This window comes from Acomys minous, assembly GCF_964271855.1.
Source record: "Acomys minous genome assembly, chromosome: 9".
Lineage (NCBI taxonomy): Eukaryota > Metazoa > Chordata > Mammalia > Rodentia > Muridae > Acomys > Acomys minous.
The window spans coordinates 110,083,278-110,108,237 of NC_140490.1; the positions used below are offsets into that span (position 1 = coordinate 110,083,278).

A 24,960-nucleotide genomic window follows, 5' to 3' on the forward strand; every position below is an offset into this window, starting at 1 on the left:
CAAGACATGCATAAGCAGAAGAATTAAACTCTGTACTATCTCTCATTGTAAACCATCAACTAAAAATGTATTAGAGATCCAAGTATAACATTCAAATACATGAAATCACAAGAAAACACAAGGGAAATGATGAAAGATATTTTGGAATACAAGCCATGACTTTTTGATTGTGAAAGCATAAGCAATTAACACAAAAGTAGACAAGTGGGATTTTATCAAACTAAGATGATTGCCTGGCAATGGAAAATCACACTGAAGAGACTGACCTAGTAAACCATTGAATGTGTTGCATATTTGCAATCTATATGTTAGAAAAGAAGTGCCATATATCAAGTACTTAAAAACTCATCAGTATAAAACAAATATTTAAAATACACAATTTCTATCAGTAGATAGAGAGAAAAAATGTGATATCCAACAAGTTTATAAAAATGTTCAAAATCATTCATCAAAGAAATTCAAGTAAGACCAAGATGAGTTATCTTTTCAGTCCTATTAGAATGACTATTATTTAAAAAGCACAAATAAAACCAACCAACTGGGCAAACAACCTAAACACAAAAACTGATATCAAGGATGTGCAGACAAAGATTAATTTACCACTGTTGGTGGGGATGTCAATTAGTAAAGCTGGTATGTTAAAAAAATGCAAGTGCCTAAAATAAATGAAGTACAAGTTGTTCTGCCTTTCGGTCTAACTCTTCCACAGCTAGGTATATATCCAAAGAAAAGAAAATCAGGTTATCAAAGATAGGCCATCACTTAAATAAATGATACATCTCAGTATGAATGGATAAAGAAAATTATGTATATATAATAAGTATCATTCAGTCATGAAGCCTGTTTTTGATCAAATATGTAGAAATTAAAACATTAGACTTCAATGAGGATAACAGTGGTTTCTAGAAGCTAGGAAAGGTAGTAACATATAGGGGCTTGGAGGATACATTTTAAAATACAGTTAAAATAAGTGGACTCTAGTGTTCTTAGCACATTATGATAACTAAAATATATAGCACATTATTCACATGTTTATGCTGTACTATCTGTATTTATCACATTTATTATCTATATTTGTAATATAATATCTATGTTGTATACTAGAACAAAGTAGACAGCATATTAAGACTCCAAACAGAGAAGCATCAAGGGAAGAGAAATGGCAATTGCCTTAATTTGGTCATTACACATTTCACATGCATATTAAATTACCACATACTGCTCCATAATATACAAAATTATTTTGTCAAATAAACAAAAGAAATGGGATTCTCATTTTCACAGCATATTTAGACATTACATTTAAATTTCCAAAGGAAAAAGTACCATTGTTTATTGAAAAAACATATTTCTTTGATAAGAAGTCAATAAAAAAAAAAACTCCTGAGTCTTCTTATGCAACTGTAATTACATCAGTCTCACTAGAATATTTTTGCTACTAACAGAAACAAAATACTCTTAATTCAAAGTGTTTATATGCTGATTATACACAACATCAAGCCTAACTTCCTTGTTGTTTCAATCCAGCAGCCATAGATATACAAACATAGATTGTCTACACACCTGGTCTGAAGACACCGCTGGATCACATACACGTGATCACTTTTAAGCAAGGTTAATCAACATATTTATGTGGATTGCTGGGTAAATACACTTTTTTGTATCGAAATGTATCATTGCTGTTATTCAACATTAGTAATGGGTTAAAGAATAATGCCACTTACTTTTCTAATTATAATAATTCTCAGTTTGTCAATTTTACAAAGCTGCATGTAAAATACTATCAAAAGTAATCAGTTAATTCTTTCTGAGTTTGGCTTTTATGTATGTCACCAAGTCTTGTGATGACTGTAGTAAGTGGATGGTGACATCAAAGCTTAGCTGGCAGATAACAATGGGAGTGCTCAAAACACTTGGCTACTTTGTGGTAGCTGTTAAGTGTCTGTGTAATACAGGAGCTGGTTCTTTACCCAAAGCTGAAGGAGCTGAAAACTGAATGTTCAGAATAGTGATTCATAGCTGACTTTCTCTATGTGTTTGCATTCACCATGGTAACCAGGAATTGCTTATGTAACTCTGTGTGCTGTGTTCCTTTAAGTTTTACTGAAAATTTTAATAATGAAATAACATGTATAAAAGTTGTAGAGATAGTGTTTCACTATCTTTATAATTTTTGTTATGTTTCCATGCTCATCCTATAACTTCCTTCTTGTCCATTACTATCAGCAAAGAATAGTTTAGGCCTATTTAACTTCACATACATTAATCAAAGCATTAATGCAGGCATCAATTTTGTGTCATTATTTTCACTCTAACAATTTTGGGAGCCTACAGTACCGAAACTACTATTTTGTCATATTTACATGATAATAATAGTTGTATTTTATTTTATTCTTACTGTAACGTTACTTTTCTTTGATGGTATTACGCGTGTATTTTGTAGCATCACATATGTAAATTCATATGTATGTATAAACATAAATATATAAAAGAATATACTTTCTTTTTTTAAAATAGTAGGAAAACACTTACACAAGTGTGCTACAAAAAAATGTATGTTTTGTTTGTCCCAATCTGTCAGCAAAAAAAAAAAAAAAAAAAAAAAAAAAAAAGGGAAAGCGCAGATGGATTTCTATTGATTTATTCCTAGTTCTCATTTTAAGATTTATTTTCTTTTTCTTCCAAGTGCTCTGAAAATGATCTGCCTGCTTCAAATTTTTATCATTGTTGTGCTCCAAATTTTAATGGCTCTCCATTATCCATATTATTTTCTCAAATTCTGACCTGATATACAATGCCTTACATAATATAGCCAATTCTATTCTTCAACCTTAAAGCTTTATCTATGACCAAAGATACAGCATTTTTAAAAAGTGAACTATAAACATGGGTAATTAACTACAAAGAAAACTGAGCCAAGACAGCTGGCCTTGTCCTATAATCTGGTGTCAACAAAAATCAACTTTAGAAAAGCAAGCCAGAGACCTGCAGAGCATGTAAAACAGGCCTCTTGTTCTTGGGTGTCAGCTTTAGAAGGTTTTGTGCAGTAAGCATGGATGTATTGTATATAACACAGGCAACAAATTTAAACGAGGTCTGTTCTTTGTTGTCCACTTCATAGTTGAATATTTTTATGCAACCCCCCCTCCACAAAACCCACTCTGTAAGTTCATACAGCCAACACCTGACAAATGCATAATAATGATGAGAAAGAAACCAGGCAAAATGATTTACATACCTTCAATTAAAAATGTCAAAACTTACTATAAAACATGCTGGGCAAGATGCCTATGCTGTGGGATTGTCCTACAATTCTTCTCCACATGTTGAACACCTGCTGCCTTCTGAGGAGCAAAGGAAAACAAGTGATGGGCATGTCCATTCTGAGTGTCCTCAGCAGACAAAATGGACGACCACTTTAGCAAAGCACTGAAGAGTTTCCCACGGCACATCTCTCCCAAACCCAGCCACCCTAGAAATGCCCTGTGTATATGAGACAAAGTTTGGGGCTTAGATTTTGTAGTTTGTTTATTTTGAAGGTAAACCTGATATGCACCAGAGTCACCTTGGAGACATCTCTCTAGTCAGATTCGTGGTAGATTTTCTAGGCTAAATGAGAAGGGAAGGCACTCTGGAGTTGCACAGGCACCATTTCGTGAAGCAGCATTCTAAGTTGCATGAAAAAGAGAAAGCCGGTTGAACACAGTGAGCATTGCCCTCTGTTTCCTTATTCTGGGTGCAATATATGGCTATCTGCCTTATAGGATTGACACATGATTTCCTCACAAGGATGGACTATATCCCTCCAGCAATTAGGGAACCTTTCCCTCTTTTTCTTTTCTTTTATTTTCACTTTAATTTTTTTAAACTGAAAAAATCATTCATATTACATCTCAATTGCTATCCCATCCCGTTCGTCCTCCCATTCCTCCCTCCCTCCTGCTTTCACCCCATTCCCCTTCCCTATGACTATGACTGAGAGGGACCTCCTCCCCTGGAATATGATGCTAGGGTATCAAGTCTCTTCTTGGTAGTCTGCTATCCTTCCTCTGAGTGCCATCGAGCCTCCCCAACAAGGGGACGTGGCCAAATATGGGGCACCAGAGTTCATGTGAACGTCAGTGAACCTTTCCCTCTTTAAGTGGCTCCTTGTCAGGTATTTGGCCACAGTGATGAGAAAGTTAACTACTCATGATATGGAACTAAGTCCTTGCCGGCCCTAGGGAGGATGAATCCAGTGCTAGAAGAACACTTGTGGGTCCAACTGATTAAACCGCTGAGGAAGACAAAGAATTGCCTGAATTACTTTGGCCTTAAGTTCAGAATGTAGAGCTAAGGGCAACTTGGTGTGGACCAAGGCATGATAGTCGTATCTCAGTACCCTGTGTCACAAAAACTCATGTCAGCCCTGGGTTGTACCTGGTTGTATCATCCAGTACTGAAATAATGAATGTAAAACTTTAGGCTGTAAAACTTTAGGATAGGAAATATTTACCAGGTTACTTAGACTTTTTACATAGACAGGCATTTTAAAAAAGATATACCAGGAACACCAGAATAACTATCCAATTCTCCAATCCCAGGTGATGTCACATCAAGTAGAAAAAGCTTTAAAGCACCCCTTACCTCACCTAATAGGCAAAAGAAGGAATCAGAAGTTGACCAGATAGCAATCGGCATGGGAGAACGCTTAGGGAACATAAAAAAAGCTCTTTTGGTAGCTTGATGGCCTTACAGAAAACAGGCACTTCGCCATCAGAGAGAGATTTTAGCAGAGAAATAGAAATGGCTTTTAAGCAAAAGTCGATAAGAGATATGAAGGATGTCATTGCAAAATAATAATATGGTCAGTCACCAAGAGAAACTACACCAATTAAATAAGCACACGACCTGACAACACACAAACAAAGTAAATACTAAGACGTCAGGAGAGAATTGAATTCTGATTCAATAATAGATGTGAACTTTATTATCCCATTTTCGCCAACAAAGCATCAATGGAAAATGAGCAAAGCAATGGCCGAGTTAAACTTCTCCCTGGACCATGTATATCTGATGGATGCCTACAGAGGGTTTCATCCGGAAGCAGCTGTCTTTTGTTTCTGTTGCTGCAGTAGAACAGCCTTACAGGAAGAATGATGCTCGCTCCAGGTTACAATGTTATAATCCATCATTGTGGAGAACCTACTTTCTGCCTGCTTGGCTGTGCTCAGTCCAATTAACTTAATTAAGATACCAGCTCACTGAGACTTTCCTCTAAAGAGGCCCTGGGTTGTCCTAAGTTAACATAGCTAATTATCATAGCTTTCGGTATATATATATATTCTCTTCAGTACACATAACGTTGTCCATGGCAGTGCATATTCTAAATCACAGACAAGTCACACAACTGTTAGGAATTGAAATCTTTTCACATTTATTCTTTGAACAAGATCCAATAAAAATCAGAAAGTAATGCTAAGATGTCCTAGCGTGCTTTCTGTGGCTGTGTGACAAAACACTAAAGAAAACCAATTTAGGTGTTTATTTGGCTTGTAGGTTACAGTCCATTCATTATCCATGGGAGCCAAGGAAGAAACTCAGAAGCAGAAACTGAAACAGAAAACCATGGAAGAACACTGCTCAGTGGCTTTCTTTCAGAATCAGAGTCGCCTACTTTTCTTATACAGCCTGTGCCCCAATTTTATTTGGGCCCCTGCAAAGGTATTATTCATCCCAAGTCAGCCAGAAGAAACTTTAAGAGAATGACACCCCATTCCCTTGAGAGGGCTTGGGTAGGATTTTGGTTTTTTTCTTGGCCCATAGACATTTATTTTCATTGGAAGTTGGTTATAACTTATTATTGGTCTCATTTAGAGAGAAAACAAGGTTGGACTCGGGGATGTCTCTCTTTTTCTTTATCTTTCTTTCTTAAGTTTGGAGATCGGGGTAAAAAGAAAGAAGGAGGAATATAAAAATATATAGGGATAATAGGACAAAAAGTAGATTAGTGAATCTACTCCTCAATTTAATGCCTTAATTGTTACTCACAAGATAATTTTTAATTCACTGATATATAATTTTGTATATTGATGCAAAATGAGTTCACTTTTGAAACATCCATATAGAACTCACATTTAAGATTCTTCTTAACACACATTATATACATTTCTACTCTAATATGAAATATTGTATGCATACAACTCAATTATAATATAAGGTTTACTTCCAATACTTTGAAACTGCCATTGTAGGTTGCTTAGGAAAATTAAGTAATACAAGTTAATTATTAGTTGGTCAAATTGTGGTCATATCAATTACTAGTCTATTTTTATCACAAGAATATACACCCTAGGTTTAACAGATAGGTACGAGTCTATAGATAGAAAAGGTAAAATAGTTAGATAAGGTCTTCAAAAACCTCAGAGAACTACAGAATACGGCATTTAAAGATGTTTTTATTATAAAAATTATTTGACAATAAGACAGGCTAAGTCCTGGCAATACTCAGCCTACTTTAAAGAAGATGATGAGCACCAAAGAATCTCCTTATGGAGATGGCTTCAAGTGCAGCAAACCAATCACTGTGCAAAATGTCCTTATTTCTGCCACAAAGAGAATTCTGCCTAAAAATGGGCAAGCTTGGATGCAGGCAAAGTCGATGGCTGAACACTGCCAAGACAGAGTAAGCAAGTCCTCAATAGTTTCTGCCTCACAAATATGTCTGTGGGATATATTGGCCAGAAGTCTGAAGAACGTGCTACAACATTATAGAGAGTTTTGGATGACTGTTAAGGTAGCAAACTGTCTCTGTAATTTTCTCATTTCGGAAGCTGCTAACCTGCACTTCCTGTCTATTAAGATAATTAAGTTTTATTCCTTCTCAAGTCTCTGATGGAGTTGAACACCAGGTAGTTTAGTTTTACAATTAAGCTTAGTTGTTTAGAGGTTAAGAAGTTTTTAGGTCTAGATAGATATTTAAAGTTGATAGAGATGAGATATGATAGATATGGGTTTACGTTCAGAATTTTACACCCACCATGATAGGAAATATGTTTTCTTCAAGGCTGCCAAATACAAATAACCAAAACACTAAGACTGTAACATTTATATAATTCCTGATTGTTTCATGGTTCTTCTTGTTATAGGTAGTTTATTGTATATATGTTCAATAATATAAATGTATATGTAAAAAAATAATTTAAAAATAAATTTTAAAAAAGGAATATAGAAGAGAAACACAGAAAAAGAAATAAAAATTGACCTACAGAAAATTATGTAATTATAATCTCAAAACACAAAAAGAAAAGAGAAAAAATGCCCTACATACATGTCCAGAGGCCACTCTGATGGAGACAATTGCACAAATGTGACCCCTCTTCCGTGGAGTATCAATTTGACAACCATGGTACTATGTAATCCATACTTTGTAAGTGTGCATGCACACATATTTACATGGTATTAACGACCAGATCACCAGATCAAGGACGAACTTAAAAAAAGAGAGAGAGAGAGATAAAAACGTGTCTCAAAACAAATTAAAATAAGGACAAGACATTCCTAAATATATGAGATACACAAAAATAGCACCGAAAGCGGAGTTTTTATCCACCAATTCCCTCATCAAAAAGAAAAATCTCAATGCACCTACCCTTACCTCCCAATGAACCAGAAAAAAGGAACAAACTAACACAACACTAATGGAAGGAAAGAAGCAAGAGTTATAACAGACATGTGTGAAACAGGGTCTACAGACAGTATAAAAGATCAACAAATATAACAGCTTGTTCTGTGATAGATAAATATCACACACAAACCTTAATATCAAACTAAGAAATACATATAGAGAAAATGCAAACTCACAAATGTAAAAGAAATAATTTTAATTGCTAGCACAGAAATAGAAAATATATTGTTAAAGACTTCTATGAACAATTACACATCAATAAATTTATAACCTACAAAAATAGATTTCTATACACATACACTTTAAATCAGGAAACAGGACTATTCAAAACAGACTAGTAACTGTCAATAAAATTGAATCAGTAAGAAAAATCTTCACATTAAATGCCAGGACCAGATATGGCTTCATTGCTCAATTCTATCAAGCATAGAGAAATAATAATGTCAACTTATTTTTTTAAAAATAGGAAGACATCTTCAAAATAGGTTCTCTAAGGCCAGTGTGATTATATCAAGGATGAAGTTCAATATCCTTGAAAAATACAGATATAGAATCTATAAAGAAAGTACTAGAAGTCCCAACATCACACTAAAATGACTATTTATTATGGCCAAATGAGATTCACCACAAGGCTATGAATATATTCAATATGCATACATCAAAAATACCATGCCCAGCATTAAATAAATGAGGGAAACAACCATACGACTATAATAACCAGTTTGAGAGAAACAAGCATTTGATAACATGTAACATCCTTCAGGCTTAAAATGAAAGCTGATAAACAAGGTGAAGTACACATTATATAGGAAGGTACATAATGTACATCTATATAATAAAGGCTGCTTATAGTAACCAAAGGCTAACTTCACGCTGGGAAAAGAAAAGCTGAAACTTTTATCAAAGTCTATGATGCAAAATCATTAGTAAAGTTTCAGGATAGAAAACAATAAGAAGCTAGCCACAGAAAGACACACACTGTCCAATCTTACTTGTACAAGCTTTTGATTAGAACGTTGTTTACCAGAATATAGCACTAGGAGAGAAAGAAGGAGGATGAGGTTAATCCACAGGCATTACGCGCAAGGTTGGGTATACTATTACAAAACTCGGGTATGTTAACAAAAGTATAGCACACATTTCAAAAATATATAATAAAAATATAGATGATAAACATTTGAGGAAGTAAACAGGTTTAATGTGATCTAGACAATATGAGTTGTATACATAATTGAAACATGGTGCCGTATCAGGATGGCCACTTTCATGTCTCTTTTGTGAGTTGAAGATGAATTTAGAAACTTACCTGTTTTTGCTTTTGAGACAGAGTTTCTCTGTGTAGCCCAGGCTATCCTGGGACTTGCTCTGTTGACCAGGCTGGCCTCCAACTCACAGAGATCCCCCTCCCTCTCTGCCTCCCTAGTGCTGGGATTCAGGGAATGCACCACCACCGCCAGGCCAAATCATCCCAGGTTTTATAAGAAATCACACAACATAAACTATACGGACAAAACTCCAAGGTAATGTTTATTCTTATCAACCAAATAAATTAGAATCATGCTGGTGCTTGTTGTCCTTGGTACAGAATACCTGGCAGATAACTCAATAATAACATCTAAGAACTAACTGGGGAACTCAGGGAATACTGTAATCCTTTCCATTCTCTTCAACAGAGTCACCTTGAGGTCCGCTGGACAGACTAGACTGATCTGTTTCTACTTGACACTCTACTTGTCAGGGACATCTCATAAATCCAGCTTCTACCTTTCCAGAAAGGAACAGAAACATGTGCTTCTTCTGGTACCATATTATAAATGAATAAATAATGAGTTATTGCTGCCCATTGGTAACTGCTTAATGTTCTAATGAACCTAATGATGCTGAACCATTTGAAAGGAGAGAGCTTGCCCACAGCATCCCAAATCCCTTTAGTTTGAGGAGTGGCCACTTTTCTGAGCTGCTACAATCTGATTCATGTATTGAGTGGAAGATTTAAATTTCGTCTATACTCACCTTATGTATGGTAACATCTGGTTAACAAGAGAACTGAAAACTGAATGAACTACCTGGTCCTGGATTATGGTATGTTTTTAAAGAGACCGGATCAGTAACTGAGTATTTGATTTTTAAGCTATGAATTCTTTCAAATCTATCTATTGAATGAACGCTGTAGTACAAGAAAAGCCGCACAACCACTCAGACTCCAATCTCAGTCAGATATAGATGGTTTATTGATGGGAACACCCTCCCCTCAAACAAGGCTGATTGCAATCAGGACCACAGAAGACTGGAGAGCTGAACTGTGATATTGACCTGCTTTCCAGGGTCAGCTTATGTAGGCAAAACCCTCAATTAGCTCACACAGAGGGGTGGACGGTAGAACAGGGTGGTCAGATCTGACGCAAGTTATCTCTTGCTAACTAGAAGTTCTAATTGACCTTTAGTTTGATTGGTCCCAAGTGAGATAAGTAAGGCAGTGCTTAGGCTACACCCAAAGTGTAAGCAAGTGTGTAGATAACAAAAATGCAACCGGAGGGTGACCAAGCATGTGAATAACCAAGTATGAATTATGACACCGTTGAATCACCTACTGTAGGTTAACTTGACCTCTAGCAGGAATGTTAGTGTCAGCCATAGATAATTGTTTCTAGGAAGCAGAGCCGAAAAAAATTTTAAACTTTGAACTTAATTTCACCTTATAAACAAAATGGAAGCTGAATATAAAAATGACTGCAGCGATGCCAAAGAGTAGGCTTCAACACCCAGGAAATTATTTCTAGAACAGTATGTTGTTGCTTACTTCTGGGAAGAAGAAAAATATATACATTTATTTAATTATCAAGAAAAAAAACAGCAACAACAGAAGTAAAAGTAATTTAAAAGGAGAGTCATTTGGACAGATTTTATACTCACTTGAAATATTTAGAATACTTTTAATGATGACTGAATTATTTATAAGCTGATGTATTAGCTTTCTGCATATGTAAAAAGGAGTGATCTTATTACAAAATGATCTTAAGCAGCCCAGAATTGCTATATCTAAAAATATTTATCTTCTCATATTAAAACTTTAAAATTCCAGAAGGGTTTCTGAGTTTGACAAAAACATAAAGTAAGTCCCTTTGATTTTTATGCATCCATCCTTATAATTGTTAGCTGGATTTATGCCTTAGGGTTCTAGTCGAAGATCAATTAAAAACTCAAACCATCTGATCTAAGGATGTCACCTGAGAAGTAGTGTAGTTGTAGATCCTGCATTAGTATTTCCAGAACTATGCTCACCACTATGGTTTTATTTAGCCAAAATTTGTGCTATCTCTAAAGGATTCAAACCACCTCAGTAAGACAATTTCACATTAAAGTCATAACTGTTGTTTACAACAGCTGTGGTGTTTTTCACTCCTTTGTTCATCAGAGAGACTGACTAGAGACCTTACGAATGGAAGTGACTTTAATCCCAGGCCATTCTCTAGGACTTGAGGGGATTCACTCCAGAAATAAACAGAATTTGTCACAGTTCATTTCCCTGTTGCCTCTTTAGGGAAATAGATGTGACATTTCAGTTCAAATGCAGGAAAAAAGAGCCACATGAATAAAGAGAAATTACTATACCTTCAGATGTGCAATGGACTCAGATGCCATAAGACCTAAAAAGAGATGTCAGCTAAAGCCCTTCTCTCTGCCCCACCTCTTCCCTGAGTACTGACCTCCTGCTGTTCTTGCTGATGTGTGAACCAGGAGAGCATTTGTGGACTTTCAAGAGAATATTCTGAGCTGAGAAGTCAGTAAATTCGCTTCAAGCTTGCACACACTTAGAGTTACAAAATAAGTACTTCTGGAGTTAGACAGAGGGCAACAGAGGATAACAAAGTAAAGGTGGGTTCCAGGGCAGTTACTTGCTAACTGGTAGCAAATTTAGATATTAACACAATCATTTGATATTTGCTAAAATTACTTCCTCAACATTTAAAATTTTATGTGTGTAAGTGCTTGCCTGCATGTTTTTCTGTGTATCACATTCATGTCAGGTTTGCATGGAGGCTAAAGAGAGAGGGGGAGGGAGGAAGAGAGAGAGAGAGAGAGATGTTGGATTCCCCTGGGGCTGGAGTTACAGATGGCTGGGAGCTGCCATGTGGATCCTGGGAATCAAACTCCAGTCCTCTGGAAGAGCAGCAAGTGCTCATAACCATTTAAGCCATCTCACTGCCCCTTCTTAACATTTGATAACCAGATCTTATAACTCCTAGGTTATTCATCATGTCATGGAATTTTTAATTGCTAGTTGCATATGATTTGCCTGTGTTGCTTTCTATACATCAGCATAACCTTTGCTATGTAATATATTTTAGGAACATAGCAGGGTTCTCAAAAGACTAATTTTGTAGATCAAAGGACTAAAATCACATAGATTCAGAGAATTGGTAAAAATCAAGCAGTTGATTAGCGATCGAACAAAAACATCACTAGTGCTGATAGCCACTGACATGCAAACATATTTTGTGTTCTTAAAATATTAAATAGTATATATAGTTCACTTACAAAGAAATAGTATAGATGAGACACTAACAACTTATCATTGAAAATAATATCACCAGCTGTTTCAGCCTCTGTATAAATGCTGAAGTTTCTATCCAAGGACTAGTAACTGTGGTGAAATAAGTAGCGATTGGTAAATGACGGGCTAGGAAATTTCCAATGTTAACATTTCTGCCTACTCTATAAAGAGCAGTAAAAACAGCCCTGAAATAAAAGTACAGCTCTTCTTTTCACACCTTCAAAACTAGACTGTGATGCATGGTGTGTTAACAATTGTTAAGTGTTGTTTTTATTTCCTCAGAAGAGGGGATGAGAGGAAAGCTATTCCCAAGCCTGTGTAGACTTCACTGAACCTTTGCTGTCTTAGCTCAATTAAGCTAGCTGTTCTGCTCCAAACTCCTCTCCAAGCTGACTGCTTCAAACTTGCTTCTCTTGGCATCTGGCTGAATTGTTCTGCCTGGCCTCAAACTAATCCTGCTAACATATTTTAATCTTCTGGCTTTCTCCTTCTCTGGCTCATTCTGTCTTCACCTGTGTCTAGCATGTTCTCTCTGCAACCTGTCTTTGTGAAACTGTCCCCAGTAATCAATTCTTTGTAAAAACTCTTCTCTCTCCCTGTGCTGCTCTTAAGTAGCCTCGCTTTCCTGTTCTGTTCTCATGGGAGCTATGCATATCCTATGTCTGACTCATTCTGTCAAATCTTCCTCTGATCTGTCACTTTGCCATCAATTAGATGTCACTTTCAAACACGGCTCCTTCCTTCTATAAATTAAGGTTACCATCATTGTTTGGGATCAGGGGTATGTGCTAAGGGTGTGTCTGTATTCCAACCAGACCATACTGTAATCCAGAGCATGTCTGCAGTTCAGTCACATCACATAGACCTAGAAGGTCTTTGGATGTGGTCCCTTGCCAGAACAGCCATGCTGCTGGATTAAAATTCCGCTGTAGAAACTACCTGATCTTGTTTGTCCTGCTGCTTTTCCCTGTCTTTGCTCTGTCAAGAGTGCCTCCATTAGCCTTGGTGATACCTTTCTTTGCTGTTCGGCCTACTCTATGAGTGAATAAAGGATCCAAGTCAGACTATTACAAATTTAAAAAAATGATTAAATCTTTAAAAAATTCTCATTTCTCTATCTCATGCTACGCATTTTTGAGACGAGCAAAAGCTTTGGTTTTTGGATGCCAAACATGGAGCAGAAGTGAGAGCTCTGGTAGGACACAAACTCTACCGAGACTCCCTTTTATTAAGGCAATTTAATCCTCTATTTATTTTAAAGCAAATAGCATTGAATTTTTTCTTGATTACCAATATTAATAGCAACTTTAGCAATATAGAGGAGAATCCAAGTTAGAGATATTAGCGAATTACTCTGGCAGCTATAATATGCATCAGTTGTAATTTAATTTGCCTCTACGACATAATGTGATACTAAAATGCCAACAATTTTCTCTAGTTTGCTATAAATTAAATGAAGATAAAGAAGCCCTACTTGACTCTAGAGCCAAGGATCTTCTACCTACCACAGTTTGGGGCACAGAACGGGTGTTCATTCGCACGTCATAATAAAAAAATAACAGAAAGAGGAGACAGAAGAAGGAGGAGGTGGGAGGCAGAGGAGGATGGGGATAAGAGAGTGGGAAAAATAGGAAAGAAGAGGAGAGGAGAGGAGAGGCTGAAAGTAGAGAGGAGGAAGAGGATGAGGAAGGAGAGGAGGAGAGAGGGGGAGGGAGAGAGAGAGGGAGGGAGAGAAGGAGGGAGGGAGAGAGAATCTGACATTGTTTCTGCTTCAGAGACAGGAGTAAACATAGAAGACTAATGACTATTAATAGTTTAGTACTTGATACATAATTTCTCAAAGTTAAGATAGAAAGAAAAGACAGAGGTGACAGCCTATAGCATATTGATCACATCGGGCGGTCGTTTGTTCTATGAACTCTTTAGTCTATGCTCTCCTAAATCACAAAAGAAGGGCAATCTTTCCATTTCTTTTGCCTAGAAAATAGTAGCATGAAGATTTCTTTTGACAAAAGAAAAGAAGAAGCAGGGGTGGGGGACAGAGGGAGGAGCGACATACTATACAAATTTGCATTTAACATGACTGACCAAGGAAGATTCACTGAAATCATAAACTTATAGCATAGTCAAGGACACAGCTAAATATAGCCAGACTAGATACAACATGTCTTCTGTCTTAAAAGTCTAAAGAAAGAAAAGTATTCACAGGAGCAATGTTCTACCATCCACTAATGTTTTCTCATACTCCTCACATACATGCAACTTGAGTGTTAGCGGAAATGGTACTGTTGGTTATGGCTTTGCCTCCCACCCCTGATGAAACTTTATCCAGGAGCCTAAACATCATACAAGGACTAAAAGACAGACTTGGTTATCAGCCTTTGGTTAGCCACTAAATCAAAAGTAGGTTAAAGATAACACAAAAGAAAAAGGAGGGCATTTGGTTAGCACAGCGCAGCAGGCAAACCGAGCCTTGAAAATTCTAATACAGACATGCCAAGGCACTGGATGAAGAAGCGAACAAGGGTTCCCATGACTGAGTAGAGATAAGTACCTCTGACAGCAGGTGACACAATGCACAGACATGTAAAGTACAGTGTTTGCAAATTGCCCTCTGTATGCTTGGATTATGTTTTAGAGTTACTTAAAATTACTTTTTGAGAAGTGCATAAAATATATAAAGGAATAATTCATGACACTTCCCCTAAGGGAAATTACACTTGAAAAATTGAGTCAAATATGCAAGCCTTAATCATTAATGTGATAATTCGGGTGTCGTAATAGAGTTATAGACAGGATTCAGTGAAGGCAGAAGCCGGTGCTGATTACCTCCAGGCATCTGGGTAGGCCTGAGAGCTGAGAGGGCTTCACAGAGAACTGTGGGCTTTAATTGTTGATGGCTTAACATGACTTTCCAGGTGATCTAGAGGAGACAGTGATTCAGAAAGTAAGAACAAACTTTACAAAGACATAGAGACATGGATGCCTCTAGAAGCATCTAGGGGAAATTCATCTGGCTGTAAGTTATGAAGGAAGAAACAGAAAAACAAAACACATGAGCTTTGAAGCCAGAGAAGCCTGATCTCACAGCATTGACCTCCCCTAGAGTAGCTAGGTGACTTTGAACATGCTAATTAACTTATCTGGAGTCTCATTTGTTAAAAGAGGAGAATGATAATTATCTTGTAGGGCTTCTTTGAAAACTAAAAGAGAACAGGCATCTAAAAATGCTTTCATACAGGCTGGGGGTGGGCGGCGAAAGATGTGGTTAAAAGGACAGGTGCGAACATCATTATCACTTTCAGGCACAATTGCACTTCTAGAAAGTGCTGTGCACTGCCCTGTCTTGAGTGTGTGTAGGGAAGTTAAAGGGTTAGCCAGAGGAAAAGCAAGATATTAACATTAACTTCTGCTGAGCAGAGCTGGGCAGACATCAACCACCACAGCCAGGGCACCAACAAAATGATTTTATTTTATTTATTTTTTATTTATTATTTATTCTTCTCTCATATAAATCACCCTGACTACGGATTTCCTTCCCTCTACTCCCAATTTTCCTGCCACCTCCCAGTCCCCACATTTACTCCTATTCCTCCTGTTTCCCTTTAGGAAAAAAAAAAAAGCAGGCCTCCCAATGGAACAAGGCCAAGAGAGATGTAACAAGAGTAGGCACAAACCTTCATATCAAGGCTGGATGAAGCAACCCCATAGGAGGAAAAGAGTCCCAAGAGCAGAAGAATGGATTAAAAAATGGTATATTTTCCATAAGAAAGTGTTACTCTGCTGTTAAAAATATTGACACCATAAAATTTGTAGGCAAATGGATGGAACTATAAAAAGGTCATCCTGAGTGAGGTAACCCAAGTCCAGAAAGGCACATGTTATGTAGTCACTTACAAGTAGATATTAGCTGTTAAGTAAAGGACTTTAAACAAGGTCAGCTTGATGAGCCAATGAGATTTTTGTGTTCACTTCCAGGAGCATAGGTGAGAAGCTAGCTACCTAAGGGCTCTTGGAAAACTTACTGGTGGGCAGAGCCTGTTTCCCTCCCTCTCCTCTTACCTCTTTGCATTGTGATTCCCTTTCCCCTCTATAAGGAATATTAGTGGGCTCAGACTTGCATGGGTCTTAAGTGCTTAGTAGTCACAGTTGCTTTGATTCTAAGCGAGGAGTGGCCATGTTATGCTCGGAAAACATCAGTCTGCAAGACAAGCTCAGATCCATATTTCAGGAAACTCATGATGTCAACACCAGAGAGGACAAAGAACCAAGTCGAGTGAGAGGATAGGACATTGGCTAAATATGCTCCTCTGTCCTTCAAATCTCTGAGCGCAGAGCCAAGGCACTAAAAAATCCACACACAGAGGAGAGTACCATCATGTCTAATTTTTCCCTTTCTTATTTTCCATGTGAGGCCTAAGTGGTTTGTAGAGGGTGCCGAATACGAAAATCACAATTGAGGTTGCCGTGGTTACAGGAGCACTGAAGAAAATCCTGTGCTTCTTCCAAGTTCCATTCTCAAAATGGTAATTTTGATCAGCCTGTAGTTTAGAATATTATGTTATAAATTCTGCTGGGGAAATTTTATATTCAGTTATTATTATTTTCTTAAGTATATAAAATGCAGTGGTGTCTGTCTCTCAAATTTCACTCCTACATTCATCCAAGATACTTAAAATTCTGCACATAATAGCCAATGGATAAGTTTAGAATCATAAAACTATGTCGGAAAGATGGTCCGTAAACACATGATGCTAGTTCCAGGCTTTGCCACACTCACTGCAAGTACATTTTCACACAAATTCTGGCATACATAGGGACTTACAAAGTTTTTTTAAAAAAGAAAGCCTAGATGTCATAAAGCATATATTGTAAGAGATTACCTCTAAGTCTTTCAGACCCTTCTGTTAAGCTTTAGTTTTGATTGTTAGACGCATTGACTTAATTTAATAGCCTTTTGTTGTTGTTGTTGTTGTTGTTGTTGTTGTTGTTGCTGTTGTTGTTGTTACGTGCCTATGCATTGGGGGCACAATGGTTAAAACCAAACCTAGCTATTACCAAACGACTTCAAATAGATCTGGTTTTGAAATTATTGCTCTTAAAATGTTTATAAGAAAATAACAGGGCAGGCAATCAAGAACAGAGGAGAAGTGTGGTAGAAAAGGGTAGCTGTTATCTTGATGATTCAGATGGACAGTTGGACATTTTAATAACATTTTTTCATAAGAGGAAGAGAGACATATAATAGCCTCTGCTGATAGGATGATTTACACTTCTCAAACTGCTTATGTGTTCATTCACTCACTCAATCCATGGATTAAATACTTTGAAATCATTTATTCACCCTCAGACATTATGACACATGTCAGTGAATGAAACGGAGCCCGATCTTGAACAGAGTTCGAAACATGTTTGGGGAAGTAAATGAAGCAACAGAAAAAGTCAATCAAGATGAAGTGATAATGGGAGGGGTGTGGAGAGCTTCAGTTTTAAGAGAGATGTCTGAGGCCTGGAAGGATGTCCTATCTGCTGAAGACACTTGTTTGACCTTGATGATCTAGTCCAATATTCAGAGCCTACATAAAGGAATAAGGAGAAGACTGACTCCATAAAGTTGTGCTCTGACCTCTCCATATTCACTGTGGCATGCGTCCCCTCATATCATACACAGTCAATAAAAGCATGTCATGAGATAAAGGATAGATGAAGCCAGAAATTGAAGTTTTGGAAGACAAAGAATAATGTTGTAAAACACATTTTTTGACACTCGGTGGTTTTACAGTTTTAAACTTACCCCCCTTTTTTAAATGAAAAGTACTTTTAATCATTAAGATACAAAGATTTATATACCATAAGTGACTGGCAACTTTCTACATTCTATCTTATAAGAGAAATTATTCCCAATGTGCAGTATTTGCTTGGAATCGTTCAGTGCATATTTATTTCGGGGTGAAGTAAATGCAGGAAAATAACAATATTATGAGTGGAAGACTTATCAGTCTAACTCTGGGTATCTGAAGTTTTATTTATTCCTTTAGTAATTATATACATTGTTGTAGTATTTAACCAAAAGCTAATTAATGCAGTTTCTTCCTCCAACATCATTGAATTAGGCTACCCTGCTGGTGGGGAGTGTAGAATACCAAAAGGAAAATAATTTTGAGATAGTTTTAAATTCGTACTTGTGCTCGAAATTACATAGTCGAATTTAATGACTATGTAAGAAGAAAAACATGCTTCCAGCAAAGAAGTGAACAGAGAGTTAATTAGAGTGCACTCAATAATATCAAACTAATATTTTATGACTCATGTTCATGTTCTTCCATTTGATAATCATTTCAAAGCTTGATAAAAGATGATACAAATTAGTACCTTTAAAAAGTACATCCAACTGAAATGAAACTATCAATTGAAAGAAAGGTATACAAAATGTTCCTATAATAAATTGCCATTCTTCATGATGCAAAAATGTTTCCTTTGCGTTCCTGAAACCATTTTATATCACAGTGGATTTAGTACACAGCTGTTCTTCTCTTGCATAGTCTGCACATCAAAACATGCAGGAAATATACATACATTCCCTCCATATAGCATGGATTATGTATATATGTGTGTATATGTACACTAATGTCTATATGGACAGAAAAACATTTAACATTTATTAGTGAAATAAAATAATATGAATACAAAGTCATGCATTGCTTCCTTTCCCATTCCATGGGTCTTTATATAGCCACTGTTAAATTACTTTCTAATATTCCACACAAAAATATGTAACTACTAAGTGGGTAGAACTTTATTTTTTGCATCTTCAGCTATCTTCTGTACGGAGATATTCTTAAACACAATTTTACGAGGATGGAGCTGTACATAGAGCTAATGCTGTCGGTCTCTTCAATCACACGGTCCCCTCGTCTTTCTGCCTCACTCCATCCCACCATCCATGTATCCATGAGATCACAACTCAAAGCAGAAAGTCCCTACATCAACTGCTATTTCCTATTGTCTTAAAGTTATTCATACATAGACAACATTATAAAACCTACAAACATGGAAACTATACATAAGATAATTGTCTTAGGTCTGCGTCCCGTTTCACGCAGCCACAGCATCTGAAATTCCAAATCACTCCTGTTCGTCAGAATTAATTTGGAGCCATTATTTGGAACATACATATGATATTAAATTAGGCAGATTTTCTTTTATTTATAGAATCAAAATTCCAGGATATCATTAAACAGAATAACAGCATTTGGGGCCTTAAGGATATCGAGATACTAATTTAATAAATGTTTGCCTAGGTGCTAATGTTATGCAACAGGCCTTTCAATCTTATGCTCTTGTGTAACTGAAATTTTCTATTTGTTTAACATTCCTTCAAAATACTCTTACTTCTGATGACTACTATTTTCTCTTATTCCATGTGATCAATTTTGTTTTAGATTTAACATGTAAGATAACATAATAATTATTTGTTGCACCTGACATAATATAATCGCCTCCATATTCATCCATGTTGCTGTAAAAGACAGTATTTCCTTCCTTTATATATCTTCACAATATGTTGTATGTATCTATATGGCAGTGTGTACATACTAGATTTTTCCTCATTCATTCATTAATTCCTAGGCAAGTCTGATTCTCTACCTCAACTATTATATTAATATTGCAATGAGCACAGAATTGTTGCTTTTTTCAACACACTGATTAAATTTCCTTTTTATGCATACTCAGTAGTGGGGTTGCTGTATTATATTTTTCCATATTAGCAGTCTATTTATACATCTCGCAGGACCTGTATCCTGTTTTCCATAACGGCTATACGAACTTACATTCCTACCAACAGTGTACAAGTATTCCCTTTTCTTCATCTTCTTGTCAATACTAATTATCTTTGCTTTTAAAAACATATAAAAACACATTCTCATATGCATGTAATGATACTGTGATTTTCATTTTTATTTATTGTTTGGAAATTTCATGCATGCATAATGTGTATCGTAGTCATATTTGCTTCCATCCTCTCCCTCCAGATGTTTCCCAGAATCACTCTCAATGTATTATCCTCATCCCAAATGTGGAGGCCTTGAGTCAAAGGGTACACTTCCTTAGAAGAGCCGAGGTATTTTTATGTGATGTGGTTCTCAGTTCTTATGACGTGGTTGCTCTGATAGCTCATCTTCACCCCGCCCACCTTTTGCTTCCAGCTTGACAACATGGTGCTCATTCCATCTTAGGAGATTTGTGTCATCTTGAGAACTTCATAAGAAACAGCTACAGGAGCTAGAGGGGTCAAGAATACCATGAGAACACTGCCTACAGAATCAATTAATCAGGGCTCATAGGGGATCACAGAGGCTGAATCAGGAAACAGACCCTGTATGGGTCTGAGCTAGGTTCTTTGACTATGTTATGGTTGTGTAGGCAGGTGTTCTTGTGGGACTCCTAACAGTGAGAGTATGGCTGTGTGTACCTCTGACTCTTTTGCCTGCTCTTGGGACCCTTTTCCTCCTACTCGGTCACCAAGGACAGCCTTGATATGAGGGTTTGTGCCTAGTCTTATTGTCACATGCTATGCTATGTTTGGTTGATATCCCTGGGAGGCCTCTTTTGTTTTATTTTGTTTTGTTTTGTTTTTGAAGGGAAACTGAGAAAGAGTGGATCTGGGAGAGAGGGAAGGTGGGTGGTGGGGTAGCTGGGAAGACTGGAGAGAGGGGAAAGTGCCACTGGGATGTAATGTATGAGAAAAGAATCAAAGGGAAAAAAGGAAGAAGTAAATGCCAGCACTGTGGCCCAGTATCACCAGCATTGTAGATTAAAGAACTTTCTTTCTTCACAAACAGCCTACTTCAGGTATCTCATTAGATCCACGACAAATGCACTGATCTAGAGCATCAACCAAAATTAGATACAAAATGCAGAGGATCTTGGAAACAGATGACACAGGGGAGAAGCTGAGAATGGTGTTGTCCTGTTAATAAATGGTATAGACTATAAACAGCAAGACTGTGGAGGGACAACAGTTAAAATGTTAACCTGGGAATATACCTTTCATCAACAAAGTTAAAGAAGTTATATTACATAGACAAATTGGGTGAAATCATTTTCAATAAAAATTTATTAAGAGAATAATGAATTTTAATGACTATTTTATTTTTTTGCACTAAAGAATGGTAACTTGATACGATCTGGGAATAGTAAATGTGTTGGTTAATATAAATGAAAGCTCAGGTAGACAAAAAAGAATATGTTAATAACAACAAAAATGAGGAAACTGAATACAGTCTTAAGATTTTACAATATAAATAAACCATGTCACTTATTTGCAAGTAACAGGTACTAATAAATTATTTGGATTTGAAATCTTACAACATTTAAGACAAAGATAAAACTAAACAAAATTGTATATAATGACACAACAATTACGAATCAAAACTGAACCCTGAAAGAACATGTGCATTCTTATAGTGGGCATAAAGCAGATGAAATCTGTATAATGTCAATAAGAGAAGGCAAATTTCAATTGGATCTTATTGACATTGGGATTCAATGCATATGACCGAAATATTCCTAACAATAGGCAAAAATTGCCACAGAGGAATCAGGGTTCAACTCTATACTGTTTAATGGGCAAAGAATAATCCATTTAAATACAAAGCCAGAGAGAGGGGAAAAGTGAAAGAATACAAAAACGCGCATGATGCAGACCTAATCAAAATGTGGCTTCAGCTGCTGAAAAAAGGTCAGGCTGAGTAAGTTTGGTATAAAAGTGTTACTAGGGACACCATGGGGTCATTTCATATGGATAGCTGTGTTAAGTAATCCACTGGAGAGCTACAGCATAAAACCAGAATTGTAAAAAATACAAGGATGGGCTAATAAATCTAGAAGGCCAGATAGACAAATTCACAAGATGAACATGTCAAAACTTGCACTCACTAATAGAAGGCACAAAATAAACAACCATGAAGTGTGTGAGAGTCCGAAAAAGAAGACAGTGGCCACACGGACAACTTAATATTCAGGGGGCGCTAGATTTCAAAACAACCAAGGCAAACTGCATCATGGATCATAAAAAGTTTAATATATCTGGAAGCGTTAAACTCAAATATTACCTTACCACATGGAATGAGGTTAAAACTCAAAACTGAATACTAACTAAAGTTTCAAGTTTTGGTGGCAGTAACAAACACCTTACCAAAAAACAAAACAAAACAAAGAACAAACAACAACAACAACAACAAAACCAAAAAAACTAACAAGCAAATAAACAAAACTTTAAAAGTTAAAACAGAAAATATTTTGAAATGAATGGAACTGAAACTTGCACATGAAATATGCTTAAACATAAAGCTAAAATATAAACCTTGAAGCATCACACATGTAGAGGCTATAATAGAAAGTATAAATAGAATCTTCCTAATAACAAAGCTGAACTGAGGGATGAGCCCAGTTGTAAATCAAGTCCTTGGCATGGGATTCCTGGATTCAGTGCACAACATTAACCCAAAGGGGAAACTCGGGAGTTTTTGTCTCAGTAGCAGAGCATGTACCATATTACATAGAGTTTTATTTCCAGTCCATAACTACAAAAGAGAAAATTAGTCAGGTATGGGGGTACGCATGGGTAATCTCACAGAGACAGGAGGAACAGGAGTCCAGGGTTCCCCTTGGGTATATAGACAAATTGAAGCTAGCCTGAGCGACATGAGACCCTGGGATTATTTAAAAAGAGGATCATATACTTATAGTTTTCATTGTATGAAACTCAAAACTTCTTGTACTCTTTTTTGTAAATTAAGAATGTTTAAAATCTCTCAACTTAAAATATTAACAAAAAAACTCAAACAAATATTTAAGTATGAAACACTGAATGCTTTTGCCTTGCCCACCCCCTGCACCCCCAAATAGCCAAGAAATTTTATTTTCCTAGATCTGCTTACTGTTTTTCTGAGGGAGTTATTTGGTGTAATACAGAACAAAGTAGGCAAGAGAGGCATTTAGGGTTAGTATGAAAGAAGTAAAACTGTCTCGGTATTTAGACAACACACTACCAAGCTTGAAGAAATGTATACACAATCCATTAAATAATTCTTGGAAAGTTTCTGAATTAAAAAGGTCACAGGACACAATGTCAAAAAAAAAAAAAAAAGCAAGTATAAATAATGATTTCTAAATAAGTAGCAAGCATCTAGTGTCTATAAACAAAATATTTGCAAGCATTTTATATTAAAATCTATAAAAGGGTAGTGACAGACGTTAAACAGATACATGACTATTGATTGGAGTACAAATTCCTAACAAAGTAATGTCCTTCAAATATGTCTGATCTCTGTAAGTCCATCTGTATCACACATGCGCGTGCGCACACACACACACACACACACACACACACACACACACACTATATTTATACAACTGTATGTATTTATAGTTGTTCTTTCTTTTTTTTCTTTGCTTTTTTTTTTGTGTGTGTGTTTTTTGTTTTTTATTGTTTGGTTGGTTGGTTGGTTTTTTGTTTGTTTGGTTGGTTGGTTGGTTTTTGTTTTGTTTTGTTTTGTTTTGTTTTTGCTTTGTTTTATTTTTCAGGACAGGATTTCTCTGTGTAGCCTTGGCTGACGTGGACTCACTTCGTAGACCAGGTTGACCTTGAACTCACAGTGATCCACCTGCTCTGCCTTCCTGAGTGCTGGGATAAAAGTGTGTGCCACCATGGAAAGCTTAGTTGTTGTTTTGGTTTTTTGCTTTTTTTTTTTTTTCATGGAAAATGTTAGCATTTAATTAACCACCCCCAGGCAGCTTTAAGCCACCAGAGCACAGGCACCTCCAACACCCTTAATCTCTTCAGCTCTTCTGCTGAAGAATTTGGTCTTCACAATGGCTGGCTGCTTAGGGATCTTGCCCTTCCCCAGAACTTTGTGGTAACCAGATCTCACAACATCAATGATGGGAGCAACTCCCATCTTGGTTTTTGCAGCATTGACCCATGTCTGCTCACTGACCAGTGTCGACAGCTTATCCAGGTTGACAGTTGGGCAGAAACTTTGGCTCCTCTTTAAGTGGTAATGCCTCACATCAACTTTCCCAAAGTAAGCCGGATGATAGTTGGTACTGTGGAGATGCTTGCCTCCAGCATTCCCTCATCCTTCTAGGGTGCTTGCGATGACCTTAGCTTATGTGGTCCTGGAGTTTCTGGGTCTTCCTCAGACTGGATGGCATGGTGGCGGCAGAAAAGAAAGAGGGTGCTTTTTTTTTTTTTAAGGCATCTCCAATAGAACTTTCTGGAGGCTTATTTCACCTAAATTTTAGATGAAAAAGTAAATGACCTAGACTGTTAAGAAACAAAAACAAACAAACAAAAACCTTGAAGGGGCTAAAGGAAATTAAAACATTTTAATCTATACTAAAATATACAGTGGCCTGATTATGTTTTACTGGGTAAATCAAAGAATTATTAGTCACAAAACAAGTATGAGAAATGGACGCATAATGCAATCATTTTCTTTCCAGCTCTGAAGTTTCTCTTTGTGCAGTTTTTTTTTCTGCTTTGTGTTTGGGTAGACAGGAGTGGGAGTTACCTAATGACAGCTCATTTCCACTTTTAATTTGCCTATGGGACATATAGTTTGCCTCCACCATTAACTTTGTTTTAATTTAAATTTTTAATTAAAATGTTAATATATTTACAAAACCAAACTGCTGTTGTTAAAGTTGGCAGTATAATAATAGTTTTAAGAGG

General features: G+C 36.6%; 1 pseudogene across 1 annotated transcript; it reads right to left on the reverse strand.

Annotated features, from left to right (window-relative positions):
* Window positions 1-24,022: 24,022 nt before the first annotated feature.
* Window positions 24,023-24,440, reverse strand: LOC311605103 (large ribosomal subunit protein uL15-like; annotated as a pseudogene). Its single transcript has one exon. The product of its transcript is annotated as a large ribosomal subunit protein uL15-like (transcript).
* Between the last annotated feature and the right edge of the window lie 520 nt (window positions 24,441-24,960).